The following is a 24,096-nucleotide window of genomic DNA, read 5'->3' as shown; positions in this document are numbered from 1 at the left end:
GAAGGAATTGTAAGTCTACTTTCTAAATATGGATAGGTGGGATTTAAAAAACAACAACAACAAAAAAAAACCAACCCAAAACCAACTGCGATGTATCAGGAACATTCACAAAGGATAAGTACTATGTGTAGTTAAATAGGTGAGTAACATCCCTCCTTTCCAAACCAAAATAATAGAAGAAATTATGTCAGGTTTTGGACTTATATTCATGCTCTTGAGTATTTTTTTAATGAAGGCTGTTTTCAAGTCATATTCAGTTAAATATTTTAAAACATAATAAAAAAATGGTCATATCACACTCTATAAACTATGTTTAAAAGGACCGTTTATCCCTCTTGAAAGCCATATTTTAATAATCAGAACAGAGAAACCTTGCCTTTAACTCACAGTGAATTTTTCCCATTGAGTATCATAAACCTCCTGAAACATACAGTCTAAGGAGGAATGCTGGCACCAATATTAGAAAGTTTCCTACAGCATATAACACAGTTTTATTTACCTGAGTTGCCAATTCCTGAGAAGATGGACTTCAGGACGACTTTAGAAACTTATCATGTTGGTGTCCAAAGTAACTATTTTTAAAGATTTCTTTATTTTGATGATCAAGTGCTCATTATTTTTATTAATCTTGTTCTTCGTAACATTATCAATCTTTATCAAGGCTTATTATTACTGCATCAATAAGATATTCTTAATCTTTATTATTAATTTTAAAGGGATAATGAAGTCTCTAACAAGCTGCATGGATGAAGAGAAACTCCCTGAAAAGTCATTCTCTGAAAAGGTCATTCTTATCAGCAACTCTTCTATATACTTAAAACTGATTGTGGCATTCAGCAAGTTTCATTTTTCATCTAAATTATTCAACACCTGTAGGAAGCCATTCTGAAAGCTTTTTTCACAGCATGAGATGAAACATAAGTGGTACATGGACGAATATTTGAAATGGTGAAGTTACTAGGCATCTGAACATCAGCCAAAATTAGTGCCAAAAAAGAAAAACAGCTGGCTAAACTCAAGGAAAAGTCAAGAAAAGCAGGCTTAGTTAGAAGACAAATAGACTTCAAGAAATGTATCAACCGAAGTATTTTCAAGGGCACCTCTCCTCACACTGATAAATCACTTTCTTTACAGATTTTTATCTCATTCGCTGCTTATTTTATGCTTATGCATAAAAGTGTGCAGCCTTTCGGATACTGACCTCCTCTAAGCAACCCATCCTCCTTGGTCCTGCAGTAATTATTGCTGCTGTACTTCCTCGCCTCTAGGAATAAGGTCACACATCCAAAAAAGTTTCATAGGTAACCCAGCAGCTCATATGTCTATGCAAGCCAAGGTTTGATCTACTATTCGGTATTCACTAGAGGATGACTTCTATGTGCCCAACAGTTGAATTCTCTTTGCACAACTCCGGTTTCTATGGGCAGCTATGGTCTAGTGAAACATTGCAACTAATACGTTAAGTGCCATGGAAGCAAGTGACGATGCCCTAACAGCATTTCTATCTAGACCATGGGACCTGCTTCAGGGAAAGGAAATATCATCAGAGAACTAGACCATCAGAAATGGAGACCACCAAATCCCTGCATGGGTCTAAATCCCCTAGAGCCTCTTTCAAACAGCACGCATGCTCTGGAAGTCACTCCAGTTTCTCTCAGGCACTGATGCTATGCAGTGACACCTTGAGCAAGGCCCATCAGTTCGAAAGGAGAAAGAATGAGACCAAGCAGATTGGTCACATCACTTACAGCATTTCTTGGAGGCTTTCAGACATGCCAGTGAAGGATGAACGCCTGAGAGAAAGAATATTCCCTATCTGCTTAATGGGGAATTTGGCTCACAGTGGAAGTTTCCTTAAAAAGTAAGGGGTATGGCTCATATAATTGAAGGAGTAAAATAGAAATATTTCTGTAATAGAATATTTCTTACTGAAATTATGTACACATAGCATTGTTAACAGATGTGAGTTCAAATATAGCCTTAGATATTTGCCATAATAAAACAAAATTAAATTGCTCTTCATGGTGAAAGCAATAATCTGAATAAACTGGATGGGATCCTTTTGACAAGAAAAAAATCTAATGTTCATTATTAATAGTTCAATTTACTTTACATTAGATTTTTAACTAAAGCAATACCTCAAAAAAAAAAAAAAAAAAAAAACCAACAAAAAAAAACCAAACCCAAACCAAACTAAAAAACACTGCCACAAGTGACAGGTGCATACAAACACAAATCAAACTCTGTGCCAGCTTATGTTGTGTTATCTCAACAAGGGAGAAAAAAATTATATACCTAGACATATTAAATCTTCAAATCTCACTAAGCAAGCACAAGAGATTTCTACAGCATTTTAATGTTGCTGTCATATTTGTATTGACTTCCCTTTGAAGTTCCTATGAGAAAACGCACAGATGAAAGATCAACTGGTGTTCTTGTGCAAATCACTCTAGTGCAGACAAGCGAGGATTATCAGACTTACATTTGGCTTTGCAGGAAATAATAGTATATGAAACTTTTAAAAATACCTGTTAGCTTGTAAAAAGCAGGACTGTAAATATTCTAGTCAGACTTTTAAGGAGTTATCTGATAAAAATATACCACAATAAAATGCAATACACTAACAGAATTCATTTCAATTTATACCTGTCTAAAAAAAACCAAAAACCACCAAAATCTGGTTTTATGTCCTAAACCATAGGTTTTGTGGCTTAAAAAATTGGGGGGGGGGGGGTGGGGTGGGGGGGGGGTGGGGAAGTCATTTTACCCAAATGAATAATAAACTTTCCTAAGAAAATTAACGTGATACTTTTATTCTTATCAGCTGACCTCTATAAAACTTTCCTATACTCCATAATACAACTATGAGCTTCCGCATTAAAAGTAGAAAGATCATTGAATGGTTTAACCTTCCAGAAATGACAAAGTCACTTTTTAATTAAAAATAGAACTTGATAACCTCCAATTATTTAATTTTTACATCAACTACCATCTTGCATTCTGTCCCAATGACATTTTCCTTTATCATTTTTACTTATAATATTTTTATGCAATATACATTATCAGTAAATAATTAACTGGATCAAAAATATGCAGAGTATTAGCAACTTTTCAAGTGTAAAATTAGAAATCATTTTACTTTCTTCAATGTAAGGAATGCAGTCCAGAAGTAATTCTGCATTTTGTTTTCTTTAAAAAAAGTTATAAATAGTAATTATAAATAGAAGTTATGTTTTAAAGGACAAAAGCCACACATCATTAAACAGGCAAATACTTGAATTAATTTAGATAACTGAGTAAACTTGTCACATTTTAGCTCATATATTAAAACAATAATTTTGTACTAAAGGTTCAGCTGTGGAAAAGGAAAATAACAAAGAATTTTTCTTCATTTTTAAAATTGATTTTATAGTCTTTAATTTAAAAGACTGTTTTAAAAAGGTTGTGTTGTGTGTTGAATGTGTACACTGAATTTTCATGCATTAACACACATACAAGTACTTCTATATTTCAGCTCTGATGGGGACTGGAGCTACGGGAAGCAAAATATTCCAGAGGAGGACAGCTTGAGGTATTTATGGGACAACCTGAAGCAGAAGATATTGAGAGGCTCATTGGAAGTCCCATTCTTGTAAGATTTCTTATAAAATTTTGGAGACTTAAGATTGTCAAGTACTTCAAAAGTTTTTCACTGTCTTGGCTTCTTCCAAAACAGGTGACACATCTACGTATTTTAAGGGTGTTTTGGTACTTTGTCAGGGGTGTCTTAATGATGTTCGATAGCAAAAGCTGCAAAGGATCCAAGTATTTTTGCCAGATCTAAACCACATCTGACTCGTCAGCACAGATTTTGTTCCTGGTGCAATGCCTTACTGGATCAAATCCCTCAGAGCAGTTACTAAATTCATTGCAGGGAAATAAATGAAAAAAACCACACCAACAAAACCTACCCAGTTTTCTGTGCTTTTCCTGCTCTACCAGCTGTCCTGCTTCTCCCAAAGTTCCACCCTTAACAACACACAGGAGTGACTGCACCACCTCTTATTCTCATCATTTACCATGCCCCTGAATTTGCTCCTCTGTCACCTGTGATCAGCAGTGTCACTGGGCTATCCTTGCTACCTGTACCACTTTCCAAACAGAAGGAATACATCACTCAAACACAACATCCCTTCTTCTGTCTTATTGCCAGATTATTCCATCTTTGCCCTGAAATAGGTCAACCATCCCTTGTGTGACTATATGGCACTTTACTGTCTCCTGTGCTTTTTCCACCCAATTATCCCCAGTAGCTTCATCTTTGCTGTTCTCTTTGGTGTTCAAACAAGGACAAGCGTGTCCCCTAATTAAATCACTGCTTCCCAGTTCCACTGCAGTCATTAGAGTCAGGTTTCAGAGTTATATTTCTGTTCAGACCACACAGGTCCTCCAAAACTGGCACTCAGCTGACAGCACTGCTGCACTGCCTTGACTCAAGACAGATTTACCAAGACACGTCGTCTGAAAATTTACTGCTGTGATAGCTGGTTGTTCTTTACTTATTCTTTTCAATGACTCTCTTGCCAAAAGACTTAAACTAGTTGTAAAACCTGCCTGCAGAGATTATGCCCCGGGCAGCGGCTTACTCCCCCATCGCTCTCTTGTCCCAGGGGTCTAACTGCAGCCTGAGAACACCAAGGCTCAGCCCAATGCTATTAACATGTACTTCCTGAGTGTCTCTGCAGAAAAAATAAAAAAATAGATGGAATAAAACTGAAATCTATATACTGCTACCATATGGCCAGAAAGCTAATGAGCATCACTACAAGGAAAAGCAAGGGGGATGAGCCAAGTAGCCGAAACAGGGAAAATATTCATTAATCATCTTTTCTCTATGACAAGAAATACTTTATTATTGAAATATTTATACTCAAACAGAGGCTTTTAGAAAATTAGCATCTTTTAGCAAAGAACTGCCCTGTCCTCTCAGGTATAACTAAACAATTATCAAAACTTCAAAGCAATTTACAGTGAGGTAAGACTCTACAGTAAGAGAAGAGTGAGGATGCTAACACATGTAGCTCACAATTCCCATGCTTTATGGGAATTTATTCTGATTCACTACAGGCTTAGACACAATTTTACATTGCAGATTACATCTTGGCCCTATTTGGAATAAGGTGTAATCAGCAGTAGGAGTATGTGGAAGCAGATGCTTCATTTAAAAGCTTCTCTGAATTTCAGCACAACATGACCACTGAAATGAAGAGCAGTACCACAGTGCACATGGCTCTTTAGTTACTTAGTGTGTGCAAGCAACAACTGTAACAGGCCAGTTCATTCCTAGCAGGTAATAAAAAGAAGCTGCCATTCTACACAATCATTACAGTAGTATCCAAACATCTTGTTAGAAACATGATGAAGAGATTTTGGATGAGTTATTTTCAAGGCCATTGAACCTAAAACGATCCAGTATTCTTAAAAGGAGCCCCAAATCTACCTTATCCTCTTCATTAGTCCTGTGACAGGTCAGAACAATATTTCCAGTGCTCGGATATTGTCCTAGGAGCCCCCGTTAGCATAATGAGTCTGCAAGGCACAGAGCAGTGTTATGCTGAACAGTCACAGTCCCTTTCGGTGAGTGGAGTAGAGCTTTACTGAGGGAGAGGAGGAAAGCCCAGCCTACCATCGCAGCCTCGGACCGAGCCTGTCTCTCCTAGAAGACATCCCAGTCACAGGATGGCACAATTAGGTGTCAAATAGAGGACTTAAAAATTGCTCTTTTGACTCCAGTTCTAGCCAGCAAGTAAGATAAGATGGAGGACGCCAGTGGCTCAAACTATGCCGCTTTCTTTTTCTTTGTTAAGTTATCAAATGCCAATTGTAATCTATCAGCTGGTGTTATTTTAGGATAATCTTTCTCTGACATTTTCAGTGAGAGATACGACTTTATTTGCAGTTATTGCAGATTGTTATGATTGTAAAATATCATTTTAGGTTAATCTTTCCTTTGACGTGTTTATGAAAATGTAGGATACTTATATTCCCTCTTTCCTCTCAATGCCACTTTCAAAGAGTCAAGACACGCAAAGGCATGAACTGCAAGCACAATTATAGTTTCCTTAATTTAAAATGATAAAAGGTAAGGAAATTCAGAATTTCTGAGTCCTTTTAAATGCTCTCCTATTTCTGCCTTGAGACAGAACCACCTGTTAGGGACGTTGACACATGCCATTTATAGGTATAATCTGGAAGTCCCATATTTTTATTTCATAAAACTTTAAATATCAAATGATACACTGCAGGAAAAATGCTTTTACAGATGGTTTCCTGTATATAAAAGCTATTTGTGAATGATATTAACTGCATTGCCTGATTCCATAACAGAGAACTTGATCTTACTACTTTAAATACCTCTGCACTTTAAATACCTATGCACAACTGCATGGAAGAATTAAAGACACCCTGGGAGTTTAATGTTGGCACCTCTAGCCTTTTTAGAGGTTCTGCTACAGTTATTACTTTATTTCCTATATTTTTTTGAAGTAGCGATGTTGACATTTGTATATTAAAATGTTTAAATATTAAAACCCACTTTCCATATGGAATTAGAGAAGGTAGACATATACAAACTAAAGTTATTACGAACAAAAAATATGCGTATCTCAGAAACATCTGTCCTGTTCACGGAATGAAACCAAGTCCTCTGGGATGAGGTAAAAATGGATAAACTCAGGGTACAGAGTTGAAATCACAACCATAATATTAAATACTTAGATCTGAAAAGACAATTTTTTTTTCAAAGTGCTTTCTAGAATGTAAACATATATTTTCTCTGCTTTCTTTTTCTAAAAATATTTCCTATTATTCTTACAATAAGAGAATAATGACACTGAGAATAATATTCTCAGAGGGAGAATAATGTTTCAGTTTCTAAGTTGTTTGAATCTATGCATTAATAAAAATAGATTCTTTTTCAAACAAAGTGCTTTAATATCAAACATATCAAGATAATGAAGGAACTGACAAATTCTGTCTCTTTCTCTCACTCTGCCCTAATTTAACCACAGAAATTAAGCATTTCATTTATCCCTTGAAAACTACTATAAAGGTATTAAAAGCTGCTGTTACTATTTTACTGTTGGTACACTGAAGCAGAAGAGGTTAAAGCTTACGCCACATTACCCCAGATGCATTTATTTACGAAACATTTACTGCCCTATCCAACAGATATCCATCACCGGTATCTCATCTGAGAAGCACCTAGTACTTAAACCCGTGCTCTGGTAGTGGCTACAGTGCAGAGTATGGCATTTTCCCAAATAAATCCAAGACTACCATTGGAATTTACACCTTGAACAATATTTTGGGAGACAAGGCTGAAGATCACAATGATTCACAAGTTCAATATTTCCGTTTTATTTGAGAGAAAAAACCAAAACAAAACAAAAAATAGGCCTAAAAGATGTATAACCTGATGTCCTCAAAACCATTCCACCCAGTGGAATAAAACTGTATTTAACAGGATAAATATCCCAAAACTTCCACCTTTCTTTGAGGAGTATTTTCTATCAGTTAAGCCACAAAACAGATACTTTCTTGCTTGCTCTTTCTCTAGCCTCACAGATCTTGCATTCCCAAGACTACCTACAATCAACAAGAAGGACAGAGGGCATTTCCATCAGATGCTGCTCTACAGTCTGCAGGCCAAAGAAATGTCACCAGAAGGAAGAGCTGTAGAGTCAGACACACTCAGGCTATCAAGAAACCAGTATCCAAGCAAGCCGTGTTTTACACAAGTACTCTACCATCAGACCAAGGTACAAAAAGTAGCTGTTAACCTCCATTACTAGGCAGAGAGATTCTGAATACTGAGTGGATGTAGGTTTTATTCAGATATTTTTATTAGCTTTTCAATCAGAAGATGAGAACATTGTTTATGTCAGTGATACTACACTGAATTCAGGGTTGCATTCGGAGACAAGTAGCTCAACTACTTATAGCTCTGCTTTCAGCGGGGAAAGAGTTGGAGTGAAACCATCCTTACCTTGCATCTGCTCTGTGAACCAACCAACTCATCCCAAGTTAGAGTCACAATCAACACATAAATCAAGGAGTCTTGGCTTTGTAAGAGACTTTGCAAGAACAGTCATGACTGACCTGCTCTGAATCATCCTGCTGAGCCTTGCACCTTCCAGGTAGCTCCAGCAATAGATCAGAAGGGCACTGGCAGCAAGTAACTGGTACAGTTCCTCGTGTCTTATGTGAAAAGTAGCGCAAGAAGTCCACAGCCCTGGCACCAGACAATCCTGTCCCTGCAAAAAGAAGGTGGTTGTTTTGTTTTTCTTCCCTTTAGCTAGCTAAAAAATGCATCAGTAATTTACTTCCAGTTAATGAACCAGCTCCTTGCATACTTACAGCAGCTCTCTAGCAAATACCACCAATACAACAGCAGCCAGTGTAAACACATCACAAATACAAGTTGAAGATGATGGCTAAGATCCAAAGCAGCAGCGAAGAAATGTTAATTCCCAAGCAGCACCAAAATACTACTTTTGTACTCACTCAATCATGGAGCAGTCTGTGGTGTTGCCAGGGTAAATGAGAACTGTTGCAAGGTGACTCCAATCTACATCAGATGCCAGTGACCTCCAGAGGCTGGTGTAATCATTGAAGACAGGTGGGTAAGAGGGTGTGAGCAGCCACACAAAGCTTGTGTTAGGACCTTCTCATCGCATTAAGATTTTGAGACTTTAAAGCATGTCTGCTTGGCTATCTCACTAGCTTTTTGGCAGGTTTATGATAAGATCATATAGAAGCTATTTGCAATTATGGGATGAATAGGGGCATTTTAAAGCTACTATTAGGATTGAGATGTTTTGTACAATGCTGTGTGTTGTTTAGGATACTACTTAAGAATTTTCTCTATCCTGCATATATTCAGATATACCTGCATCATATTCACAGTAAGAATTTTAACTAAAAAGTATGGTATTTTCATCCTGGTAAACAATACACAAATCTCCTGTATTTTAGCAGGGGCAGCTGATTCCATGCCCATATGACACTCCTGTGACTCTCCTACCACCCATTTTCACACTGCCATTTGCTTTAGCGCCAATGACACTGAATGGCCATTTTCAGTGAAACTACATCCAAAGGCATGGTAATATCAGCATAACAAAGCCGCCCTCTGAAAACATTGTGCAATCCCTATTCTTATTCTTTCTTTATTTTACAGATCAGCTTGTGTGGAGATACTCAAGTAATATTGTAAAATTCAAGGAGAGGATTTTTTAAAATGTTTTTCTTCACAGGTTTTCTGTCTCTCCATAAGATGTACAGCTTTCCTACATTGTTACCCAATAATGCAAGCAGTCAAATACTGTTTTCTTCTGGGCAAAAGAAAGGTGGATGGATTTTTTTGGGCAACTACAGTGACCACTCCAACAGCTTCTGAAAAGCTAAAATTCCTTCAAAGCATGCAATTTCTACTCTAGAAGATATGCTTAAGGAGCACGTAGAACCTTGCATTTAAATCTTGCTTTGGGAAAGTGATACTGAAAAAAATTAACAAATCACAACTTACTGGTATTTTCGTTCTACTTAAAAATAAACCTTTTCCTTAAGAAACACACAAACAAACCCTACACATTTTGAGACAAAATAAATAAAACTTAGCTGTGGTGAAACTGTGGTTTACCTTTTTACTGGCATTTACAGAGCCTCAGGATTTATAACGCCACATTCTTTTGCTCACCTAAGCCAGGCAAATCAGACACTCAACCCAACTGGAGAGCGTGCTGAGTGAGGACAGCAGGATATTCATCTTGTCATCTAAAACAGAGTTGATTATATATATTTATTTATTAAGTCCTCAAACATATCAATATATCTAATTAGTTACTTGGGTTTCTTGACCAAACTTTTTGAAAAGCTTTCTCCTCTCCACAGAAATTTCTGGTATGCTTCCTCCCCTTCTCCCCCCTGGACTCAAGCTGAAGCATTTCAGCATGGGAATACTGTCGTCTATCTAATGGGAGCTGCAAGTTCCAGCTTCCTTGAAAAATAAATCCTAACATTTCAGAATACTGAAATTAGATCATCACTACTGAAACACCATCAAGAACAGTAAAAAATTAAACTAGACTCTTCTGAAAATTGTCAAGACCGGGATGGAAGTACACACTGAGTGAAATTCTTCTTTCACTAAGCTCAGTGATGAACCCTGCATTGTCTTTTCCTATGGTTTATAGAAGTCTTACACGTTTCATGTAATTCCATGAAAACATTAAGAAATATAGTATTTGTGTTGATAAAAACACAGGCAATAAAGTAATGAAAAATCAATATTATATTTCTGCAAGAACGGTCAGAGTAATCCAAATTTAAATTTCTTCAGGAGTTAAAAATATATATTTGATCTGACTAAAACCTCAGAGTTTATGTTCAGATAAGTAAGTTTGGTAGTAGTTAGTTTCAGGTTTTTTACTAGCATGTGTGTGAAAAAGATCTTTTTAAAAATGTTTTTCTATGGTTTTAGTTTTGAGGATATAGGCACAAACATACAGATGTAGTCACGTATAAAACAAAGCTGACATTTAATTTTACACAAGACATTAAAGTTACTTCTCATTAGAAGTATCATAGATGTTTATCTAGAGTGGAGTTTATTATATTATGTGAGTTTGCTTAGGATAGAAAATTTGCCAGAGGAAGAGGTATCGGTGGAATTTCTGGGTTGGATGGAAATGGGCAATACAGTGCTGGAACAAATCCCGATCCCTTCAGATTTACACCTCTATTTCTGTATCAAATTAGTATAGATAGGCATCTACCCTTCTGAAGCAGTAGCTTTTTTGCAACTGCTTTACCCTCTGAAAACTTCTTTGTAACTTTTTCCTCTATTAAATATAGTAAATCAGAAATGTATTTCTTGCCAGCAGTTCTTCAGTTCAGAAGGTAAAAGCAAAGGCTGCATATAACACGGTCAGTATTTAAAAAGCTATTAAGATCCTATCCACTAGCTTTGTAAGAATGCAGTGTTGATGTAAGGGCTTCATTTTTCACAGCCTTCCCCTGGCCCTTTTCCCTGGGACAAGAGATATCGTCAAGATGAGGTGCCAGGGAATAATTTCATTACAAAGTAAGAAGACCCAAAATGAACATCCAAAGATGCAGACACTTCCTAAAATACTGTACTGATTTCAAAAAACAGACAGGAGAATAGGAAAGCAAAGGAAGTAAAGAAGGAGGTGGAGGGGTGGGGCAGGAACAGAACATGGCAAGATGCTGAAAAACAACAAAAGGCAGCAAACGATGCAAATTCCACTTGCTGTAACTTTGCAGCATGGTACAGTTTACTTTTCATCCTCTGAAAGACTCGAGTTAAACCCCAGTGAAGCGAGGTTAATCTAGATCTGAATTTCTACAGCATATCATCATACAAGAGCTTATACTATTGGGAAGCTGCTTATCTTAACAATTGCGAGCACCAGGATACACAAAACAGTTAGGTGTATACTTCCTATTAAATACTATTAAACTTTAAAGAGAGCACCATTAGTGCAGGAAATCTTTGAGCCGTGACTTTCTGTAGGCCAGAGTACAGAGGTACCTCTGACAGAACAGCACTGCTTGTCTCAAGCTTATATCTTTCCTCTAGCATCCATTACTGGAGAGTGCTAGAAACAGAGTACTGAGCTAAATGGGTCCTTGGTCTGACATGATACAACTTGTCTCATGTTCCTAGTACGTACATAGTAAATGCCACAAAGCAAAAGAGCACACGAGAAAGTCAGAAGAACAGAATAACATTTCTTATAATAGTAACATTAAAAAAAAACCAAAAACCTTATTTCCTGTTTTTTAGATATTTTCTTGTAAGTGAACATGATAGAATAGTAGCTCAGTGTAATATAAATACACTTATGGTAATTGTTGTGTAGTTCCGTGTAATATAGGGAACGTACAGTATCAGCCTTTAGTATAAAGACTGAAAATTTCCTCCTGAGGTAATATAACAGCATCTGCCCCTGGGTACAACTGCAAAAGTCTGAAGATTTGACTAAGGTTTTGCTAAGCACAGAGATACCAGCTCATAGCCAACAAGTTAAGTATGCTTAGCCTTCTGTACAGCATCTGGAGAGACGAGGCCTCGGACACTTATTTCTCTCTAAAGTTTATCAGTTCTTTCTCTTTACTATTAGAAACGTGCATTTCGGAGCATGGGCAAGGTATTCCATCTCTCTGATGGAGATACCATTTTATACCTAAACCCCACCACAACTATAAAATGTAGGTAAGGCCAATAGTGATGAGCACTATGCAGGGAAGCACAACACAGTAGACAAGCATCAAAATAATATTTTATTCTCTAGCCATGATAGAATTTGAGTTCTAACATAAGGTAGACCTCTGAGACTTCTTTTATTTCATTCTTTTTTTCCCTAAATAATTATCTTTTGACCAAATTTTTTTTTCTTTTATTCCCCCTTTGCTTATACATATATGCGCCCCCTGATAGGAAAGCATTATTGAGCTGTGAATCAACTGCAGCCAGTGGAAATAGTCAAGTAAGTAAACAGGAAAAATATGAACCCTGATGTAGTAACATTCTAAATTTTAGGGTATCTTCATGACCAGCACAATCCCATGAAAATATAAAAAAGTAAGTAAAAAACATCTGCTGTAAAGAACTTTAACTCATCCATGACTGCAAGTTTTCTTTAAAAAGAAATTGAAATAATATTGATTACTATAAATTTGAGAGACAATTGAGTAGGTAGAAGTATTCTACAGAAATTTGTTTTCTTAAACACAGGAAACTAGAGAACTAACAGCAATCTGCACTGCACAGTTGCAACCACTGACTTGCTGGGAAGGTTCACATTAGCAAGCCACAGGTGACACAGCAAAATCTACCTGTAATGTGTCCCACTGTAAGACATCCATTTTGGAAACTCAGAGGTAAAAATGAAAGGAAATTATTTTACCCATACTACCACTTTTTTAATACTAAAAATCTTTACACATACTCCATTTAATTAGCTTCTCTTACCAGTTGCAATTTTGTTTGCATTACCAAAGCATTTATTGGCTGTTTTTTTAAATCATGTGGGGTTTGGGAGTTTGTTTTGGGGTTTTCCACCCCCCGTATTTTAAATAAGATTTATAGGAAAATTGGTATTATGGGTTAATCTTCCTTTAAGTATTGCACAAGCAAGTAATCAAGGACAATCTGCTTTGAAATTCTTTTCACACAGCTAAGACTCATCTGTGTTGTTACAGCTATTTAATTCCCTTTCACTATTAGATCAGCTGTCAAAAGTTTATATATCTACTGCAACACTAATATGTACTTGATGCAAGGTAGATCAAGACTCATCTTGCATGGGATTTTGCTACAGTGGAAAAAGCCATTGATTTTTTTTTTTTTTTTTTTAATGATGAATTTCTGTCAATCATTTTGACAGTGAGCCTTTCTTAATGCATCATGACAAAATGAAACTCAGGAACCATGTCCCAAATCAGGCCAGGTAATGTTTTTTTGTTTGTTTGTTTGTTTGTTTGTTTTTTTTTTTTTTTTTTTTCTCCAATGAATTAAGTTAGGTGGGTCTAGTTGTGAGGTTACTAAAAAGCCAAAAGACTTTCTTGGGACTTATGCCTAGGAAAAAATTCTTCAGTGATTTTCATGGGATTTAATAGTCTTTCTCTTTTAACTCTTGAATAAAAAAGGATTTGTCAACATTGTTAAGATCATCAAAATGAAAGTAAGGAGGGAACAGGGCAGGGGGTGGGGGGAGACACACCAACACAAAAATACCACCAAGAAAGTGGTCCACAGCACCGTATTAATAACTATAGATCAAGGACTCCACAGGTTTGCAAGTTTGTGCATGTGTCATCTTGTGTGCCTTCTGAACTTCATGGTTTTCCATTAGTACTTTATTTCATTATTATTTTTTTAATCAGTATTGCTAGGAGGCTGGAGTAATTCGAGGTCAGCCTTCCTCTCAGGTACTTTCAGAATCTATTTCAACAAATCTGGGGTATCCCTCATATTACATACTGATTTCTAAGTACAGATGCACCATCTACAACATATAGGCCTTTAATATGCGCAAAACCAGTGGGATTATAGATTGCGTCTCTGTTAATTTCTCAAGATACCAGCTTCAGACCAAGCCAGTTGAACAGATACGAATTCATACATCGAGTTAAGTGGCTTTGTCATATAAATTAGTCAGCCCTTTTTTACATTCAGAAAACCATTATGATGCAAAATATAGTCCATCATGCTGAGATTGACACTGAGGATGAAATATTCTGTAAACTTAAAGAGTAAGGAACTGTTCCAAGAAGTTACATCAGTATTGAGTCTGATAAGACTTATAAGACTTTATAAAATGATGAAACAATCCAGGACATATAGTTCTGGGCAAATGCTGTGTAGAATTGTTTACAAATCCCTTGAGGAAAATTTTGTGTTAGCTTTAAAATTTTTCTTCCATCTCTTTTTTTTATTTCCTATCCCATGTTCTACATCTGTAATACAATAACACAAGACTTCTCCTAGACAGTATTTCTGATGATAGGAGATAATGCTGTCTGTAGAAAGGAAAAAAAAAACAGAGAGAAGAAAAAAAAACTTTCAAACTTGAGGAATCCACAGTCATTTTTGTATAAGCAAGCTAAAAACACCTTGATAAAAAATTGCAGAATAGTAAATCTCATAAGAATCTAAGAACAATCTAGATGGCCATAAACAACATACTAGTATTCCAGTATCAACATACAAAGATCTTTTTAGTATTCTCTGCAATTCATGACTTCCCTTTCCCATTAGAAAAGATCTTCAGCGTCACTTATGATTTTGAAAATAATCAGAAGTACTTCAACTTCAGGAGCACGTACAAATATCTGGGACTACTGTGCATTTTCATCATTTCAATTTTGTTCCATAAAGGAGAAAACCCCATCATTTATTTAAACCCTTCAGCATCTGTTTATTGAGTCAGAATTTACTATAATAACTGTCTTCTGATCCACTTGCAATTTCAATGCATATCTTAAAGAAAACATATGAATAAGACACCTGGCACTTCAAAGATGTTGATTTCGTTTAATTTCTTAAGTCAAGTTTTTGTCTGGACCAAAATAATCTGATACTTCCCACAGAAGCAGTAAGGAGCTCAAAGAATTTTTTATTTATTTTAGATATAATAGCATATGTTTCGTTCATAAGAATATTTCCATATTTATAGCCTTTCTGTCTGTAGGCTCTTAAAAGGAAATAATCTCAATAATTCTACTGAAAGGTCAAGAAAAAAAAAAAAAAGGTTATTTCTTCTATCATAGTTTAGCTTAAATAGTGGAAATGCTAACTTTAGAGTTTATAACAGAAGACAGAATTGCAAGCTAAAAAACTGCATTAGGCTTATCCCAAACTTTGTTTTCCCCCTCTTACAAACACAGAGGTAGTCTTTTCCCTCCCCCTCGCATCCAATGCCATCTTTGAAAGCATGAAGGGTAGGCTCCAGCCACACAGTAGAGCAGGGACTGAACTCACTGTATCTATAACTTACTGTATACTCTGTCTTGCTCTGCGTACCTGCACTCCCCTTCCGAGCACCAAATACACTCGGGTTTCATGTTCACCCTGATGAACCCTGACAATAGACATAATACTATTTACACTGTTATTTTCCATTACTTAATAATAAATCTCTCATTCCATAACTGAAACAGGAGTCTATTGTTTCCCTTGTTTTGTTATTTGTGGGACACTTCACTCAAAGCACGAAATTATATAATAACAACACAGCCCTTTGCTGCTTCCCTTCTGTCTTTCCATTTTGTCTTAAGGCTAGAGTAGGCACCTTGTCACAGCAGGTAAGTGCTCCTGAAGTTGAGAATAATGGTAGTATTGGAAACTACCTGGGAAGCAGCCCGTGCTGGTATCAAAAAGCTACAAAAAGCACCGCAGCCTTGGGCAGGAGGCGTACAGAGCAAGCCCAGGCTTGCCTCACATTTAGCTGCTCTTGCCACTTAATTTGGAGAGGAACTGCAGGTTTTCAAGCAATGGGTCAGAAAAGTAGGGACACTTGTTTGGGAGTTGAATGATTTAAATAAAATAGATGCCAGGGATCACAGATACAGGATGTGCCTCAAATCGCGTCGTGTCAAACGTGCACATATGTACGCAAGTGCTGAAGAGTACTGACCCCTACTTGGCTGACGTAGGTCTATGTTTTAGAGATTTATTCCAAGATTAGAAATAACTAACCAATCACCATTACTTTCTCCAGCTTGTCTTACTCTTATCTGGAGTATTTTAGCCACATCATTATCTGGCCAGCACGTAAACATCCAAAGCTTCCCCCGATCACATGTATTGAGAACAGGGCTATCTATCCCTCTTTTTCAGGAAGACAGAGTTGTTCATGACTTACATATTTGCTCTTTTGCTCCATATTTTTAACCAAAAGAGAAAGAAGGGGGAATAGTGTTCTTAAAAGCTTATAGTGACAAGAACTGCCACACAGTGTCCAAACACGTTCGCTTAAACTACTTCTGTATCTCCAACAGCAGCCAGTGGATGCTGAGGAAAAGAGTACAAGAGAAAAAAGGACGGGATCTCCTTTCTTCCTTAATGCACTCACCTTTTTCCTGGGTATCAGCAGTTACAGTCTTAAACTTTGTCAGTGCTGCAATGTAATATCTGTTCTCATAATGATGCTCTTCACGTGGAATCGTAACTGCTCGGATCCATTCCGTAAATCCCATGTTGCTAATAACAGATAGAGATTTGATTTGGATCAAATGGCTGCAATCAGGGGGTTTTCAGCAGAAAGATCTGACCCCGTCTTTGTTAACATAAACCAGCAACAATCCAGTAACGTGACACAGCAAGATGTATTTCATAAATCAAAAGCAAAATGCCTTCATTCCCTGCTGCATGCTAAACTCCTAGTGCCTGAACCCAAGGTGAAATCCTGGTCGTATTGAACTTAATAACAATACTCCCATTGACTTCAGTGGGTCTGGGTTTTCACTCCCTGAAGCCACAGGGTTTTTGAAACACTGTTTTTGGCATACAAAGAAAAGCAATAACAGCTTCATATATTCGGCTTTTCTTTTACAGTAATTCTGGGCACAGTTATATATATTTTCTTGGAATCAATTATAGTCTCTTCTACTTCCCTTAGCTATTGACTATTACATGATAGATGCATTATTTCAAGTAATATATAAAATCTCATACCTACTTATTGACAATGTGCTAAGTTAGGTACCTCTTAGGCAATTCTCCAGCTCAAAAGACCAAGCGTTAACAGAGTGAACTCCAGACATCTCAATACCACAGGCTGTTATAATTTTAAATGTAAATGTACATATTAATCAGCTAATCACTAATCCCTGAAACCCCTAACTGCAATATTGGCAGATCTTCTTATAAAGTATTTCCAAGCGTGGATGACTGTTGTTGCATTTACTTTAGGAATCATCCGTCACATAAATGGCTAGTTAGTAAAATGACCTAATTAACAGAGAAGTTAAATGGAGAAATAAATCTCAAGCTCAACACTATTGAAATGTTGTCATCCTTTCCCATGCAAAGCCACTAGAAAGGCATACACTTGAGAAGTATTGATGCATTTTTAAAGCTTTTTACATATGTGAAATGTGTACCATTTCATCCAGTTTCTGTTATACCATATAGAACAATGGTTTCATTTATTATATTAAAATGCATGCAGTACCATACAAAATACAGTTGTCAAAGCCAACTAGTCAACTAATAGGAGCCAACAGGGAAACACCAGTGAAATACCTCAAAGGAACTAAGGGGTGTTCTTCTAAGAAGGCGACATGGCCAACAGCACAGCTGAAGTGCCTCTACACCAATGCACGCAGCATGGGCAACAAATAGGAGGAGCTGGAAGCCATTGTGCTGCTAGAAAGCTGTGACCTAGTTGCCATTACTAAAACTTGGTGGGACAAATCCCATGACTGGAGTTCGGCTATCGATGGCTACAGGCTGTTCAGAAGGCACAAGCGAGGAAGGAGGGGCGGAGGCGTTGCCCTCTACATCAAGAAATGGATAGAGTGTGAGGAGCTGTCTCTGAAGAATAGCCACAAGCAGGTTGAAGGCCTATGGGTAAGAATCAGAGACCAAGGCAACAAAGGGAACCTTGTGGTTGGCGTCTACTACAGGCTGCCTGATCAAGGGGAGCCTATTGACGAAGCCTTCTTACTCCAGCTGTAGGAGGCATTGCGCTCACAGGCTGTCATCCTGCTGGGGGACTTCAAGCACCCTGACATCTGCTGGAAAAGTAGCATGGCGAGCTGTAGGCAAACCAGGAAACTCCTGGAGTGCATTGAGGATAACTTCTGAAGCCGGTTAATAGACAGCCCTACCAGAGGGGATGTGGTACCAGACCTGTTGGTCACCAACACAAGGGAGCTAATCAGTGACAATGATGGAATGATGGAAGGGATGGAGAATAAGAATATTACAAGAATATTACGAAGAACCAAAGGGCTCATTCCCTTAATATCTTCATCAACAACATAGTGGGATGGAGCGCACCCTCAGCAAGTTTGCAGACAACACCAAGCTGAGTGGTGCAGTTGGCATGCCTGAGGGATGAGATGCCATCCAGAGGGACCTGGACAAGCTCCGGAAGTGGGCCCACATGAACCACATGAGGTTCAACAAGGCCAAGTGCAAGGTCCAGCACCTGGGTCGGGGCAACCAGCTGCGTGATGAAGGGATTGAGAACAGCCCTGTGGAGGAGGACTTGGGGGTACTGGTGGATGAAAGGCTGGACATGAGCTGGCAATGTGTGCTCGCAGCCCAGAAAGCCAGCCGTACCCTGGGCTGCATCAAAAGCAGCATGGCCAGCAGGTCGAGGGAGGCGATTCTGCCCCTCTACTCTGCTCTGATGAGACCCCACCTGGAGTGCTGCGTCCAGTTTTGGAGTCGTCAGCGCAGGAAAGACATGGACCTGCTGGAGAGGGTCCAGAGGAGGGCCACAAAAATGATCAGAGGGATGGAGCACGTCTCCTATGAGGAAAGGCTGAGAGAGTTGGGGTTGTTCAGCCTGGAGAAGAGAAGGCTGTGGGGAGACCTTGTTGCAGGCATTCAGTACTTAAAGGAGGCTTATAAGAAAGATGGGGACAAACTTTTCAGCAGGGCCTGTTGTGATAGGACAAGGGGTAATGGTTTTAAACTAAAAGAGGGTAGATTGAGACTAGATCTAAGGAATAAATTTGTTACAATGAGGGTGGTGGACCACTGGAACAGGTTGCCCAGAGAGGTGGTAGATGCCCCATCCGTGGAAACATTCAAGGTCAGGCTGGACGGGGCTCTGAGCAACCCGATCTAGTTCAAGATATCCCTGCTCATTGCAGGGGGGTTGGACTAGATAGCCTTTAAAGGTCCTTTCCAACCCAAACTATTCTATGATTCTGTGAAGTCCAGTTTTCTACTCTTGCTTTCTACTTGAAACACTTGGTTTGCTCTTTAAGATCATTTTGGTACATTAGCCAATTTTGAGAACTATTCTTGTGTGTGGTTTTGAACTATTTTATTAATTTATTATTGATCTGTGCCTTTGGGACTTACAGATCTCTAGATCTGTTTAATTTCTGTTAATGTGTGTTCCAGCTCTTCTGTGATATCTAATCACAGTGGATATCCAGTGGCTATATACATATTTTAAACTCCCTCAATATTTTGACTGATAGTGTTCTATAGAAGACTTGAAATCAGTTTAACTTTTTAAGCTAAAACTAGCACTGCAATTGCTTCCATTTCCTCTTATGTTAATAAATGAGAGTATCTTGTAGAAATAAGTAGGAAACAGATGGATACTTTGTCAAAGTGTGAAGCGCAATGATTTTGGTGATAACATATGTGTGTGCGTGTGTATATATATCTAGATCTATCTGAATAACAACATTTTTAACCTCTAATACTCCAACTACTTTATATAGTAATCACATTTTTTTTCTTTTCCACGCATAAAAAACTTAGACTTATTGGAGGAAAAAAATGACTGACAAGCTCACTCAGTAGGCTTACAGCAGAAGCCAGAATCAAACCCTTTTCTCCCAAGTTTCAGTCCCAACCTCTGTGAACTGGAAAGCCAGGCAAGAACATAGCATTCCCATTGGGCACTGGTAGTGAAAATCTCCCCCCACCCCAGAAATTCTGTAAAAGCATAAAAGATAAATTTATCTTCTTAGACCTGAGGAGTTTATCTCTGATTCACCTCATAATGCATCAAACATATTAATGGTGTTTTAACTGACATGATGTGGGAGTTAGAATAACACTACCCAGCATTTAGACCGCTAATGGCTTCTTAATTAAAAAACTGTTGTAGGCTGCATGGGTAGCTGCACCGTAATGCTCATGGTCCCTTTTATCCCACTCTAGTTTTTCAGTATTAATGACTGTTTTAATCTCACCATTATTTTGTTCAGCTCTTTCTTTGACAATTTATTGGTTACTTATTTTGAGTATCTCAGTTACAGTGTTGATATCATACTAATCGGTCTCTTCTTGCATCTGCAGTTTCAGTTTAGAGCTGATTCAGGAAAAGGCCACAAAACCATAACACTACTGTTTCTATAATTTTCTGCTATTTAGGATGCATATAACTCAACTTCTGAGCTTTTAAAGATGCATCTGTAAGGCCTCTCACTGTCGTTTTGAGGAAAAAAATATAAATCTCAAAGCACATTTGTGTTCATGGTATCAAACAATTCTGTTTCCCTCCTCCGTTTCCATGAGCATACAGTATTTCTTCCTCATAACTGTGACAAAAGAAAGCTTCAAAGTTCAAAAGAAATAAAACTGAGATATTGTTTCCTCTGATTTAATATCTTTTATCTATCCAGTTTGCTTTATGGACTACTATCATCTGATACCGATACCATCCTTAAAACATCATGGCCTGCTTATTCTCTCTCTCTCAATCTCTTCTTTTTCCATGATGTATATCAGAAACATCTCAACCCAAGTGAAGTGAGTTACTCTTCTATAAAAGCGTGATAAGAATCACAAAATACACTAACCACCTCAAATATCTATTTTTTTCTATTCGGGAAACAGATAAGATCACAGATAACACAGTATAACAAATATTGGTAATTTAGCTAATAGCAGCATATTCATTCAAATGCTTGAAACTAATAAGAGAAGCAAAATCAAGAGAGAGTTTACCTTTGATCTTCCACACCAGCAGTATTCAGGAATAGGACCCAGCAATAAAAACATCTCAGCTGTCATACGTCTGAACAGGAGCAGAAAAAGGGCACAAATAAAAAGGACTTGTTTACTTAGCAAGGCCCAGACTATCAACAGAAATCAATGCTTTGCTTCTCAATAAGAAATGGATTGAAAACCACCCCAATACAAGCACTAGCTCAAGGTAAGGAGCTGTGTCCAGTAGGTAAAATTCAACACGCTGCGGGTATTCAGCCCAACTTTGAAGGTCTGCGTATCTGCGCATGTGTCAAAATACACCCGACAGCTCCCATAAGCAAGCACTGATTTTCAACTTTTGTCATATCTCATTGATATTATTTTGTTCTGTAATTACCTCAACTATGCATCAGACAAAGCGAACATACTGCTCACCCTAAGAAATGCAAAAGCAATCGTTTTCGTTATTTGTACTTCTGCGCAGGGTTCTGGGTCTGCTTTCTGTGCTGCTGTGGCAAAAGTTATAGTATTCTGCAGTCCCTCACTCCTATAAAATAATCCAGGAGATTATACAAGGCGATAATCTATTGTTCTGATCCTTTGTGTCCACCAATGGATGCCTGAAAGGATGGAAAGTTCTCTGCTATTGATTTCAATATCAAACCTATTGCAGGTGAAATTCAGATCTTGCTCAATATCACCATTGATTGCAAAATTTTCTTGGGGGTGCGTTTCTGTCAAGTCATTGAATTCTGATAGATTGCAACTTTGCATTCAAGACTAAACTTTTCAGTACATCCTAGTAGTGTGAATTGAGACCATACCAGTAACAGCTCCCAAATGAAAGCAGCTGTAGGACAATCATTTTAATGCTTAATGATTACCTTAGTATAACAATAGAGATGGCATGGAAAAAAGTCAACCTAAAGGAAACTATACAAATGCCAATGCTGTCTAAACAAAGAACTTTTGATAAAAGCAAGTCACGCCAGAATAAGCCAAATTAGGTTTTTGGAGTGCCAGAGTGCATATTAGAGATTTTGTTATTTTGCCTGTAAGATGTGTAAGTTTGAGGATCGAGTGCATGTGTTTAAAAAGATACTTAAAATTTCTGATATTGCTTAACTAACTTTTGCATGCGAAATAGGCTGCCTACATGACAGGGAGGGGTTTGTTTAGATGACTGCTTAGATTTAAACTGAGAGGGTACCTATTCATTATCACAAAGCCTGAACAGAAATCTTCACTGCCAATTTGGCAGATTTTTTAAACATGTATGAACTGAATACCAAAGCAAGAAGAGCTCATCTGGGTCTGCGTCAGCAGCTGAGTTTGATGATAGCAGCAAACTATTCTTATGGGGAAAGGAATTGTCTTTCTGTTTTCTGCAAAGCTCTCACTCTCAAGATGATGTAGGCCTTACTATTTTACAAGTCTTGGACAAAAGGACCAAGATATTTTTTCCTATTAAAGCAAATTCAAGTTAGTAGCACTAAAAAATACATTACATTTATGTTAACATTGCTGACAGGCTAAAGAAATTCACTTTGTTTCTAATGCCTTGATATGGTTAAAGTCAGTCTAACAAAGAATTTGCATTCTCTGTGGCAGCTGCATCTTTCCTTTGGCATTTTTGAAAATACTATTTTAATCATAGGGGTAGAAATTTGCATCCTTTCCAGAAGAGCTGGAAACAGTAAACAAGCACATGGTTCCCACAGGGCTTCCTAGACAGGAATTTTTCAGTATCTGTACTCTGGTAATTCTTTAATATCTGTATTTACACATACGTTTTTACTTCTCTCAGGTACCACTACAGGAAAATGCAAGAAACTTCAGAGAGATATTACAGCACATTTACTTCATTCAATTGAATCCAATACTCCTTTAGTGCTCCCTAATAGAAATCAATCCATTTTGCTGACACCTGACTGCTATGAACAATATAACATGTTATTGTGGCTGTCATTTAACCGTTCTCCTACTTATAATGCTGCATGTCAAATGCTAAAAAATGCAGGGCTTCTTACAGAGATGGCATAACCTTCATACAGACTTCGCATTTAATTAAATGCAAAACTTGCACCCAGCTCTGTGTATGCACTCCCCTCTCCTATCAGCCCAGCAGCAGCTTGCTGAATGTAAAATTCTCCCCACAGTTGTTTCGCTTGAAATTTGTATTCATGTAAAACATTCATCCTGTTGTAAATGTTGAAACTCCAGTTCCAGGGCATGAAGATCATTTTGGGTCTATTATATGCTTCCCGAATGCTTCCCTCACTATCCCTTCTAAGTCAATTTAGTACCCATTAAAGGTGCCAGATTGACCGAGACTTACGGTTGCTCTTTATTCCCCAGAAGCTCCGGAAGAGGTAATAGCATTGCAAACTCCTACCTACAGGTGCCAAGCCATGTCCATCATGACCTGGTGAAAACTAAAGAAGTCGCTAGGGGTGGTTTATGTGGCCTGAACATGGGATCATTAGTCTTCCTGCAGCTACGGCTATGATGTGTCAGCAATACTGCAGACTGGAGTAGAACAACTCATTTTTAGCACACAGGCCATTCAAACATAAGTCTCTCTGTCATTTTGGACCAAGACGGGCAACCCAGGAGCGAAAGGCTTTGTATTCTGTTACGAACTCTCTGAACCACCCTGGTCCCTGGGAGCAACCTTTGGCTCAGCTTTCCTGAATCACACAGCTTGGGAGAAGTGGTCAGCTGGGTCATTTATTGTAATGTCAGTTAGCTTTAACTAGGCTTTAGATGTGTAAAACATTAGCAGGCACTGCTTTGCTCAAGGGATTCACGGTTTATCCCCGAGGTATCGCCTTATAAACACGCAGAAGGGGTGGCAAACAGCTACTGCTGCGGTGAAAAATCTGCATATAGCAAAT

The sequence above is a fragment of the Platalea leucorodia genome (genome assembly GCF_965183815.1).
Source record: "Platalea leucorodia genome assembly, chromosome: 5".
NCBI lineage: Eukaryota > Metazoa > Chordata > Aves > Pelecaniformes > Threskiornithidae > Platalea > Platalea leucorodia.
Note: the sequence above shows the minus strand (reverse complement) of the source record.